Source organism: Bidens hawaiensis, unplaced genomic scaffold (genome assembly GCF_021521415.1).
Source record: "Bidens hawaiensis isolate Kalapana, Puna unplaced genomic scaffold, B.hawaiensis_p1.1 tig00082139_1, whole genome shotgun sequence".
NCBI classification, from domain to species: Eukaryota; Viridiplantae; Streptophyta; class Magnoliopsida; order Asterales; family Asteraceae; genus Bidens; species Bidens hawaiensis.
The window spans coordinates 12,275-24,386 of NW_027503870.1; the positions used below are offsets into that span (position 1 = coordinate 12,275).

At 35.7% G+C, this 12,112-nt stretch overlaps 1 pseudogene across 1 annotated transcript; it reads right to left on the minus strand.

Moving 5' to 3' along the window:
* Window positions 1–399: 399 nt before the first annotated feature.
* LOC143607432 (putative receptor-like protein kinase At2g42960) lies at window positions 400–3,047 on the minus strand (annotated as a pseudogene). Its single transcript, XR_013148969.1, has 6 exons — window positions 2,865–3,047; window positions 1,915–2,597; window positions 1,163–1,267; window positions 900–1,022; window positions 506–680; window positions 400–441 (listed from the first exon to the last, which is right to left on the minus strand). The product of XR_013148969.1 is annotated as a putative receptor-like protein kinase At2g42960 (transcript).
* Between the last annotated feature and the right edge of the window lie 9,065 nt (window positions 3,048–12,112).

The following is a 12,112-nucleotide window of genomic DNA, read 5'->3' on the forward strand; positions in this document are numbered from 1 at the left end:
CTTCTAACTCCAATGACATCTTTCTGCCCCGACTGTTTTTCAATTAGCTTTAACATCCATTCTTGCACGATTTTCAAACGTTCAAACCCCTTGAGTAACAAGAAATGTGCTGTAAAGAAGCCATGTTGACTTCTTAGCAAGTCAAACAATGCGATTTGTTGACTTTTGGTCAAAACCTCTGAGCTCCAGCTTCCAACCATCATTTTCAGCCAATCCACAAGGTTTACCTGCAAAAACCATAATGAAGCTAGCTTACAAGTATCATGAGGCAACAATGCGATTTGTTGACTTTTGGTCAAAAGATGATTTACCTCTTGAGCAGGGCGACCATAGTCAACAGGGTCTCTTCCGGTTATTGACTCCAAAAGTACAACTCCAAAGCTATAAACATCACTCTTTTCATTCCATAGGCCAGTATTCGCGTATTCCGGGGCCACATACCTGTAAATAACAAAAAAATACATATTATTGGTGCTGAAATGTAATTTCAACAGCAATGATATACTAACCCAAAAGGACCCATAACGTGAGTTGTGATGTGGCTTTTTCCAGCACCAAGATGCTTCGCCAGCCCAAAATCAGATACCTTTGCATTGAAATCATCATCAATCAAAATGTTGCTTGACTTTATGTCTCGGTGCACAACTTTTGGCTCGATTGCTTCATGCAAGTAGGCAAGGCTGCATTTAAATGATCAAATTGTGACTATTTTGACCTGATTAACGATAGAATGGGCCTATATGGTTATGTTTTATGTCTAACTGGTTAAGTGAGTTCAGCTAAAAGCTTTGATTAACAATTGAAATTAAATGGCCATCGTAATAAACCAAGTTTCTTTAGACATTTTAACGCATTATGTTTAATAAATTAAAATATACAAAGATATATTATATACTTACGCCTTAGCTGTCCCAAGAAGAACCTTTATCCGAGCCTCCCATGTAAGATATCCATGTTGGCGCATAGCCCCATGAAGCCATTGTTCTAAATTCCCATTTTTGACGTACTCGTACACTAACATCCTAATTTACAAGAATCTCATTATATTATACACCTTGAAAAATGCATATCAACGAAATAAACACACATGAGTAGTTCTTTGTACATTCATTATTATGTGTATTTGACTGCATTATAGCATCTAGAAAGAGAAAAAGAATACCTATGAGTTCCCTCAATACAATAACCCTATAACCGAACCAAATTCTTGTGACAGACGTGGCCAATTGCTTCAACCTCCACTCTAAATTCCTTCTCTGCTTGGCCCCTAGAGAAAAAAAACTACCATTTAAACATATATTGAACAAAGCAACCACATTGCAGCTTGCACTGGGTAGGTGGCCTTCAAGGGTGTTAAATAGACCTATAAACGAACCGAACGAGCAAGAACAGGGCATGCCCTTCGTTTTACTTTAACCGAACAAACGGACATAAACGAATGAACATAACTTACATAGATGAAAGTAATAAAGTAGACTAAAATGTAATGAGACTAAAATTTTTAATGAATATACGAATGAATGAACGAAAATAAATAAACTAAACAAATGTATAACTAATGAACGTAGATGAACGAGCACAAACGGATTAAAACGAACAAACGTAAACAAACGTTCATGAACGAAAATGAATGAACGATACATGTGTTCATGTCCGTTTCGTTTAACTAAATGAACAAAAAGTTTTGTTCATGTCCATTCATTAATTAAATAAACAAACTTCAGCCAAACGATTCATTGAACGTTCGGTTCGTTTACAGTCCTAGTGTTAAAGGTAGGAAACCGGTGGAAGTTGGGTTCGAACCTGAGACCTCTGCTAGAGGGACTCAAGTGTTTACCACCGCGCCACTCCTTAAAGGTTCACAGCAATACACTTTAAAATAAACTTAAAATAACTAAAGTTACAAAAACTCACACATTATTAAGAAGCTTCTTAACCGCCACCAGATTCCTATTAACCCACGTCCCACGATACACAACTCCATACCCACCCTCTCCAATAACATTCTCTTTTGAAAACCGATTCGTTGCAAGTTCAAGATCGCGCAAAGTAAACCAATGAACCCAACCCAAATGTGAAAACTCAGGCAAACCCACAAGCGGAGACGGTGCACTAATTGGATGAGACGACGAAGACGACGGTTTATACAAAAAATTTCCAGAACTCCCATCTTCCCCTGACTCATCCATATGATGAAATGAACCTTGACTACTTGCATTATCCCCATTTCTTGATTTCGACACACCAAGATGAACCAAAACTTTATCGAACCTTTATCACTGTTCTTATCATGAATTGTGAGAAGAATACCATCTCGTGGAGAAAAATCAGCAGTCGAAACCTGCTCAACTCGCACTTCTTTAATCTCTTTCGAAACCGTGGGTATTCGACTATGCGGGATCGCGTGTGAGCCCCCCCCCCCCCCCCTCGCACTCTCTTTCGAGAAGTGAGGTAACATGTTAACACACAAAGAATGCCTACAATAAGCAACCCAATAATAATCCCAATTAACTCCCATACTTTAATCCCTAATCCATCTACTTTCTCGTATAACCCGTTTTTTAGATTGTCCCCCATTCTTGAAAATGATCAAGTACCTGAAGAAGGAAAAGATTGCAGATAAACAATTACACATTTTCCAAACATCAGTTCCACCCATTAATCTGGTTAATAATTAGGATTAGGGTTTTGCAGATTGGTGGAAAATGAAGTTTTATATAAGGTGTAACAGCCACAAGTACATAAAGTAACATGCTTTTCAACTAATCTTGCAATACCCAGATGAATTTGGCACTTAATTACAGTAAAGTTGTGAACTTTATGCAGAATTAAGTAAAAAGATGAAGGGAATGTGGATAATTTACCTTCAGTGAAGCAACTAAAGAGTGGATCTTGGTGTTGGATGAAAAGGCATATCCATGAATGGGGTTAGAGATCTGAGTGATGGAGATCTAATCTAATCTAATCTAAGCTAAAATGGAGTTATCTGAAACATCAAAGCAGAGATAAGGAAAGGTAGGAAAGATGGAGTATTCACCAGAGGTTGGTTGGTGATGATGAAACAGAAACTAAAGCAAAAGCTATCATTTTTTTAAGTTTTTTTTTCTTTTTAAATCTTTATATATTTGGAAAATAATAATTATACCTTTTAAATAGTTTTTAAAAAGTGTTAGATGCAGATGTTATCTCATATTAATGTTTTTTTTTGTGATTTGGGGATTATAAATTGTAACTGGCCTCATTACGACGGTATGTAGGATCTCTTCGAATTCTTGAAGTATGAATCCCATACTCTGTTCTTTGGGAAGATCCCCATATAACTGGACGACCTCTGTCACGACTTCTCGCAACCTCCTCTTCCTCATAATACTTCTCAATTATGACACTCTCCCGCATCTGACTCCGACGAACTGTTGAAGGAGTATATGGAGATCTCGATGGAACATCTTCATACGTTAGTGTCCTTTCACAAATTCTTTCCTCACACAACATACGTTCGTATTCAGACACAATCTCCTCTTGGTGTAACTGCAACCATTCTTCAGGAGACTGAAGTTTTTCAGATCAGAGATTTTGACGATGAGATCTCGCCGGAGGGGAATTTCCAGATCTGGAAATGAGTCCAAAGAATCTCATTCGTCACGCGTCCCAAATCACCAGTATAGATCATGTAGGTGCCATAAGTCCGGCAGAACGCTTCATTATCACTGGAGTTTCCATCGGACCTTGCTGAGATTGACACATATCAACCAAACAATCAAAAAACATAAAGTTCTTGCAAAAACACGGATGGCGCCAATGAAAAGCACAGATCCAAACCCGAATAGGCTAGACCGATGATTCCACAAGATACAGGTCAAGTAACAAGTAATAAAACGATACGAGTCAAAGCTCAACAAGACCGGTGACAGAAACCTGCAAACAGAGCACCATGAGCTCGTTACGGGAAGGACAAGAGTGGGGGTCTTCCCGTAATCACCCTCCGGCGTGAGAATAAGTACGGTCCTTTAGAGAGAGAAAGTACTTAAGTGATTGATGTAATATTTGAAGTGTGAATGAATACTGTATGATGATGAAGTGAGTATTTATAACCGGAGGTTAGGAGAATATTATTGGTACATCTGTTTTTTTCTAGAAGGTGCTCTTTGTAACAAACTAGACACGTGTCCGCTCCTGATAGGGTGGGACAACTGGCCATGTGCACGGTTATAACAACCTTGCCAGTTGTCCTCCTTCAATTGGTTACTATATCACGTGCCCTTCAAGAAAGGATCTTCACGTAAATCTTCTAGAAGAAAGTTGGTTACAACTAATTTACTGACGTCACTCTTCTGTCATCTCGCATATGATGGGAATGTCCTGCGGATGACTTATGAGGGAGTCTTACGTATCTCGCGGATGATCTTTGAAGCTTTTCATTATTCTTCTTCTGACTTGAGTTATGCGAGTGATGAGAGTGTTCTGCAGGTGACTTTTGAGGAAGTCATGAATGACCCGCGGATGATCCTATATGGGTATTTGGAGCTTTTCACTACCCTACCTCTATAATATTTAAAATAAAATAAGTAGTGCCGCTCTTATAACTCATGATAAAATGTATTTAAAACGACATTTATTCTGGTCGGTAAAACCGTACCGTTAACTTAAGGTCTAGTTCGTTAAACATCCTTAACGAACTAGACAAGTCCACTAACGAACTAGCTTAAATATAATAACTTTTACATTAAATTAAACGATAAATACAAAATGATAATTACAAAGACTCAAGACGCAAAACCGTGTACTAACAACACTATTAAAGTGTTAAATATTTAATCAACTCATTTCATTTCACAACATAGAAAATGTCACATAACAATATTCATGAGATAGTTATAACAAAATATAACAAAATATAGCAAATCAAATATTGTTTATTTTTGCTAATATCCTAAATGCAAACCTGTAACATTTCACAAAATAAAGTTTATCAACACAAAGGTTGGTGATCAATTCATAAGTTTGAGCATAATAGTATATAGTACAAAAAATCCACAATCTTGTATACGAAACAATAAATAAAAGCAATAACTTGGATAGATAGATATCGCAAAACACATTAGCGACACCTAGCTATAGGGGGATGCCAAATAGTCTAGGATTTTATAGTTATCGTTAATTGCATTACGTTAACGACACCTTGCTATAAGGGGTTGCCAAATAGACTAGGATTTTGTAGTTCCACCAACCAAAAGCGATAAACACATAGGCATATAATCACAGAACACCAAATCGAGCAATTATTAAGTAAAGTATACAATAATGTTTATGGGTTAAGATTCAAGTATAAAGCGTTCCGTTGAATAAGTATGAAATATCACCCCAAAACGAAAGATGGAAAATGGGGTATGAGAGTACTCACGTTCAAGTAATAAACTTGAAAGGTGATAATTTGGAGATTTGCCGGAACGATGAGTTTAACGAACAATTCCTAAAAGGGAAGAAGCCTTGGATTTAGAAAGGTTGTCTTCAAAGTCTTTAAATAAAATAAATGTTACGAAATGTAAACAATTAAAGTTCAATATTAAATGTAACTGTTTAAGAATTTATAATACTAACCCCTTTAAAGTGTAAGTTTGCTCGAAACCGGGTTAAAGTATCTAACCTTAATATTTACTCAACCTATGTTAAGTAATAAGGTGGGTAAAATGCAAGAATGCAAGTCCATTGGGAATAAAGATACTAAAACGGGTTTTAACGAGTGTTCGGGTTGTTGGTTCGGGTCTTGATAATTGGTCAAACCCAAAGTCAACTTTCCAAAATAATGAATGTTATGAGATAATTCAATAAAATTTATTAAGACTTAACCAAGTATGTAGTTCTATTGTTTTAGAACTAACAACGCACATTAAGCGAGTGTTCGGTTTTGTCGGTCCAAACTTTGTTATGAGATCAAGTTGGATCCAACTTTTCCAAGTACTTAAGAAATAATTAACATCAGTTTGTAAACTATTTTTAAAGAAATATACAAGTCTTGATAGCTAGAAAGACACGTGTGTGTCTTAAGCGAGTAAAACATCGGATTGGTTTGGTTTCCATCTCACAACAAGTTCATAGATGGTTTCCACATGCCCAAATATCAAAGAACTTGTATAATAATGTACAAATGAAAATACTTAAGTTCTTACAACCAAAAAGTTAACAACAAAGTCTTTAAACAAAAGTTCGGTTTACGGTCTAGAGCTATTTACGGTTAAACCGAAGCATAGACTCTTAGATCCCATAACCATGGAACTTGTAAATATAACAAACAAACTGAAATGAGCAGGCAAATTAATATGTATAAACAAGTTATATATATATATATATATCAAGGACTCGAAAGTCCTCCATGAAGCCGTGCCTTACAAGGTCCGAAACCTCGCCGACCGGAATCGGAAAAGTAACTACCAAAGGTAAAAAGGGGTATTATATTATATAAATGTTGTACCGCCATAATCAAGTATTAATAAGACTACATAAGCTAATTAGAATGAAGGATTTAACTCAGTTTGACTTTTGGAAGTCAAACATTCAAGAACACTAAGAAAAATAACCTTGAATCTTTGATGTTTGAGAGAGTTTTTGGAGTTGTAGCAGAGGAAAATGAAGGGGAAAGGGGGTGTATATATAGGGAAATGATTTGGGTCAAACATGGGTTTAATATCAAGTAATTGCATGAAAAATGGATCAAGACAAGACACAAAACAACAAAATTCAGATTGCTGCATCTGACGGGCATAGAGATACGTGATGGGGGTTTGGCCACACCCATCGCGTATCGCTATGGGGTGGGTGGCCAGATCTCCAACTTTGCAAAAATGGCAGTTTTGGCCCCTGGAGTTGTTTTAAGTGTTTTTAACGCGATTTAAGGACCGAAAAAGATGTTTTCAAGACCCAACAAGTGTAAAACAATATTGTAACATAAAATCCATCATTTTAATTATATCAAGGGTTTCGGTTTACAAAACGGGTCGGTTTACAAAACGGGTCGGTTTACATGTTAAACAAATACAAAACGAATATACGTTTTACCCAAAATTAACGAATGTCACAGTCATGACGCCCGGCACGACAAGAAAGATGAGATAGTTAAGAAATACAACAAGTTCGTACGCTATCTTGTTGACAATCAACTATACAACTGTGAGGACGGCTTCGAGTACGAGACCAACTGATGACGGGAGCTGACAGACTAAATACTAAAGACTAGAGGGAGATTGTAAGGCCCTATTTACTAGAGGGAGATTGTAAGGCCCTATTTTGTTATTAGTCTTTTATATTTACTTATGTTATAAATGTTGTATGTTTATTTTCTTTGTATGTTTGGGCCTTAGGCCATGTAATCAAAGCCCATTTAGGCCCATGAAAGGAAATAATGCTTGATATGCTCAAACCTATATAAGGTTGAGCATACTCATGCATACAACAACCCTTTTGAAACATATCTTATCCATTATCACCAACTCTCTCCATCTCCTACTTTCTTTTTAACCTCTTTGGGTAAATAACATAACAAACAAGATCCGATATCTCGGTTCCTCACTAGTGATTTTCGCTAGCTAGTGTTTAGATTGATCCAAGTAAACTAGTGTCTTGTTGTTTGATCCGTCCATAGAACCTACTCTCTCTCTCTCTCTCTCTCTCTTCACAAGCTCCAGTCAGGTATTAAAAAAATCTAATTTTTCCGGCACTCTTTGAAAATCCGTCGCACCACAAGTCGATCTCTTAGAGGTTTTCCGATTTTGAAGTGATATAAAACATATGTTAATTGAATAAAAAAAACATATGTTAATTGTTTAAAACATATGTTAGTTGTGTAAAAAAACAATGTAATAAAAACTCCAAAAAACATATGTATACTGCTTTTACACATGTTCAAAACATATGTTAAATTGTTTAGAACATATGTTAGTTTCATGGTTATTTTGTACCCGATGAGTTAAATAATGATCAAAATGGTTGACTAGAAATAAAATGCTCCAAAACCTCTAAATCTTATGCTCCATCAAGCCTAAAAATTCCCAAAACATATCATGATACCAAATAAACTTTAAAAATAAATAAGTAAACATGATCAAAGTAGCATACCCAAAAACTAAATCCTCAAAATAAACCCCAAATCAAAAACCAAGTAAATACTATTGATAAACATCAAGTAAACTAAAACCCTAGTCAATAAACTAAAACCAAGTCAATACTATTAATAAACATCAACCAACCATCAACCCAACATCAAGTCTTCAAAAACCCATGAACCATGCCCCTATCAAGGGCGGCTCTAATGTGAAGCTAGTAAAGAGAAATTTTGGCCTCCACATTTTAAAGGTCCTATTTTTAAAATCTTCTAAAGCCTATTTTCTTATCAAACTACAACAAGTGATGTATTTATTTTTGTTTTGTAAACAGAAGATAAGTAACTTTGGAAACGAAAGTGATAAGTTATTATGTATTTATTTATTTATGGTTTTACTATGTTTTGTTGTTGGTGGCTCTTGGGGTCTTTCATCTTTGAGAAGATGATATAGCTTCTAGCAAAAAGTAATTGGTAACAGAAACTTAACCTTTTACTAGTAAAAACGGTCGTAGTGGTTATCCAAATAAGAAATATTTTCTTTTGTTTACACCCCCCCGGGCGGCCACCCACCACTTTTTTTTTCATTTTAAATATAAATTTGTGACAAGTTTTAAGTGCGTATGTAGTTTGAATAAATAGTCATGACCTGATTATTTTATATATATGTTTATATAAAAGTTTTTTTGTTCTCTTATATTAACTTGCTATAAAATTTCTTTCTATATTTAGAAAACAGAAAAACAAAATGTATGAAATATAACTCAATTTGTAATAAAAAAAAGAATATATTTTTTTAACGATAAATTTCTTCAATCAGACTTTGTCTTTATCAATAGACCATAACTCCATTGATGTAATAAATATATATTTTAATATAAAATAAAATTAGGCAAAATAATATGTTTAAAGTTATATGAATATCCATAAAATAATATGTTGAATGTTATTCAACTTACATATTAGAAGTAATTGCGTAGAACTAAATAACATGATAATGAAAACTATAAATAAATATCAATGAATCGTTTAATTATAATTATTATAATTATTTCAAAATAACATTTAACTGATAACTTTTTTTCTATAATCTGACAATGACATAAAAAGAAGCCTCAATTTTGTTGTAAGCTTTGGGTGTCTCAAAGTGTTGAGCCGGCCCAGCCCGGTTCAAAAAACCATTATGACATTCACTCTTAACCAATATCTAAATTACTACAAGTCTTTATTGCATTATACCATTATAAACTAAAACCATAGTCAAACCATAGCTACAAGTTAACAAGTCTAATAATTAGTTTACCTATACATAATCAATACCAAAATACACTCATATGGATTCTTATTGATAAAAAAATCAAACTATCTATATAATTATCTACCATACAATCCTATATGTCGCTCTCACGTTGCTCCCCACCCTCTATAGAGCCACCAGATTGCTTGATTTGTGAATACAACACTCTCATTGATTTAACCCGGTTATAACTTTCGTGGGTCTAAAAGCTAAACCAAACCCGGTTACTCTCACAAAACCCTAAATCGAACACCCCCATTCATTCAGCAGGCGATCTCTGTTTATTCTCATATTCACCATCAATCTCTAATCCAATCTTTGATCTACGCTTTATCATCGATCCTTCATCTTCGATTTGAAAAACTGAAGTCTGTTCTCCTAAACGAATCGGGTCGTCTAAGAAGGATTTGCGAGGCTATCGATGCCCTAATCTATCGTGATTGTTATAGCCAGCCACCTGTTTGCTTGGAAGAATTTTAATTTGTCAATATCAAGTATCAATTCATTGAGAGTCACTGCATCAGATTGTGAATCAATTGAGATTTGAGAAACTTATCGATTATGTTATTTTGTTCCGATTTATGAATATACAAATTCCAAATTCTTTCAAGCTAAAAAAAATCTTTAATTTTCCCAAGACTAAAAAGAAGCCTTAGATAATTCAGTATTTGCACAGTTACAAGGTAAGAAAATCTTTTTTCTTTTGTTTTTTGTTTTTATTTTAATCCATTAATCAATGGCTTTGTTCTTCCATCGATTGTTTATATTGTGATTTTTTAAGAATTTCAACTTGCTGGTTTTATTTATCAATCGTTAACGAGTCAATTTAGTGTGATTGTAATGTTTTAAATTTGGTATTTCATTCGTAGGTTTTTAGTTTCTTTGTTAATAATTTGTGGGCATAATTGCTACTTACGGACTATTTGAATTTTGTTATCTGAGATTATCGTTTTCGTTAGTTTTTACTACACTTAATTGATGTGACAATGTCATTTAATTGTTATTATGTACGTTGAATTATCATCGATTGAACGGAGAAAATGGTTCAGAAATAACACATCATTTTTATGTGGATTCAAGTCTAAATAACACTTCAAGTTGATACATATCATCAGCTTTCCCAAACTAATTTAGATAACAACCAGTGTGACAAACTAGCTTTTGTAAATGCAAGAGAAACTGTTGCATATGCCACTAGAATTTTAGTTTAAGCACTCTCTCCTGTCTAACATAGGTTTACTAAACCCTTATGAAACCCTTTACTTAATTAATATGTTCACTTCCAAATTTTCATTCTTTTTTTTAAACGACCAATTAAGTAACGCCGGGTACACCGTACGCGGCCCCCATTGGCTAAAGGTAGCCCGAGCCGGCTAGCATAGATTGTATTATGTGAAATAAATTTCATATACACATAATATTTTTTGGTTGTTGCTATTATACAAAGTTAGCATGTGTTTTACGTTTTGTTTCTAATATTTATACTTTTAAAAAAAAATTATTCTTGATTTTTTTTTATCTTAATGCATCATTGTGGGTGGATATAGAGGTAGGGTACCAAAAAGACCCAAACACCATTAAGTATCATCCGCGGGTCGGAGAGGAACCCCTCATATACCACCCGCGGAACATATGGATCACCCGCACAACATGGTAGAGGAAGAACATCCTTACACCACACGCGGAAGGATTCAGGCACCCTCAGAAGTCATTCGCAGGACAAGACATTTTTCCGCCAAAATGATCAGAAGGCAATGTTAACAGGACAGCTGTAAATAACTAATTACCATCTAGAAGAATAACCACGATTGTTACTTGAAGAATACATGACTCGTTAGCCAATGAATGAAGGACACCTGGCCAGGTTGTTATAACCGTGCACATGACCAGGGTTTGGTTCGTCCTATCATGAAGTGGCGCGTGTCCAGGTTGTTATACCAATGCACATGGGATGTATATCTCAACCTATCACATAGGGACACGCGTCCAGACGGTTATTAAGATCTTTTAGAAAGGGACAAGTAGCCCAATCACCTTCCTTCATCCTTCGGCTATAAATACCTTGTCAACCTGCATGAGGTATTCATTCATTCACATATACTCTGACGGTACTTACTCTCAATACTTTAGTACTTTCTCTCTTAAGAACTGTACTGATTTTCACGCCGGAGGGTGGTTACGGGAAGACCCTCCCACTTGTCATTCCCGTGACGAGAATCACGATGTCTGTTTTGCAGGTTCCGGTCATTGGACTTTGGGAAGTTGTACTCATATTGTGTTGGTTCTTATCTTATCCTACCCTGTGGACTCATTAGATCCGGGACCCGTTTAGGGGATTGGATCTGTGTTTCTTCATTGGCGCAATCCGTTTTGGTGATAGAACTGCACAAGTTTTCGTTGGTTTTTTGGTTTGTTCAGTATGAGTAAACTTCCCGAGGGGCCGACGGGAACTCCTGCACCTACTTAACATGTTACAAACACGGAAGCACCTGAAGGTTTTGCTTCATATGTTTTTGCACGAATTACAGCTCCGGGTTCACGAACCACCGATACAACACCATGTGGTCGTACCCTCGAGCGTGTCACAACACCAACTGGGCCAACTCCCACCGATTTGGGACGTGTTACGGCTCCAGAAGGTTCTAATCTGGGTGACCTCGGGCGAATTATGAGAGATACTCGCCGAACTCGATCAGTATTGGGTCTGGAAGACGATTCAAGCG